General features: G+C 56.5%; 1 protein-coding gene across 1 annotated transcript in view; it reads left to right on the top strand.

Annotated features, from left to right (window-relative positions):
* Positions 1-586, top strand: part of CCDC115 (coiled-coil domain containing 115) — a 14992-nt gene that overhangs the window by 955 nt on the left and 13451 nt on the right. The gene's annotated exons all lie outside the window — the stretch shown is intronic.

Below are 586 nucleotides of genomic sequence, written 5' to 3'. Positions count from 1 at the left end.
TCTTTCCCTCTTTGGGGTCAAGGTGCCCCCCCTGGCTTTAGCCTTCTGACTCCTGACATTTGCCTTGAGGACAGGATCAGGTGCCCTGGCAGAATCGGGGCTCCCTGGTCTCTGTACCACCTAGGGCAGGATTTGTCACCACTCAGAGTGGGTTCAGGACCCTCTCACACCTCTGGTGCAGGAAATTTTCCCCTGATCTTTACCCCAAGGGCCTTCTCTTTCCTCCCCCACCCCCAAGGGGCATGGCTGACCCCTCATCTTTGCCACCCCAACCTTTGGTCGGTCACCCTTGCCCCCGATCTCCACTACTGAAGACAGGTTTGGGACCCCTGCCTCCATCCCCACCCCCCCTGAATACCACCACTGACCCCTGAACTTAGCCTTCTAGTATTTGACTTATGCTCCTGAAGACAAGATGGAAACTGTACCCCGCCTCATGCACACCCACATGCGCACGCGCACACACATGATTAGCCCAAATCCATGATCTTTCACCCTTTGACTTTTTTCGCTCAATCCCCAGGGCTGGCACTAGCAGGGGAGGTAGCAGCGCTACAGAACCGGGTGGAGGCGATACGGACTCAGT

The sequence above is a fragment of the Alligator sinensis genome, unplaced genomic scaffold (genome assembly GCF_000455745.1).
Source record: "Alligator sinensis unplaced genomic scaffold, ASM45574v1 scaffold778_1, whole genome shotgun sequence".
NCBI classification, from domain to species: Eukaryota; Metazoa; Chordata; order Crocodylia; family Alligatoridae; genus Alligator; species Alligator sinensis.
This window is presented reverse-complemented; position numbering and strand designations above follow the sequence as displayed.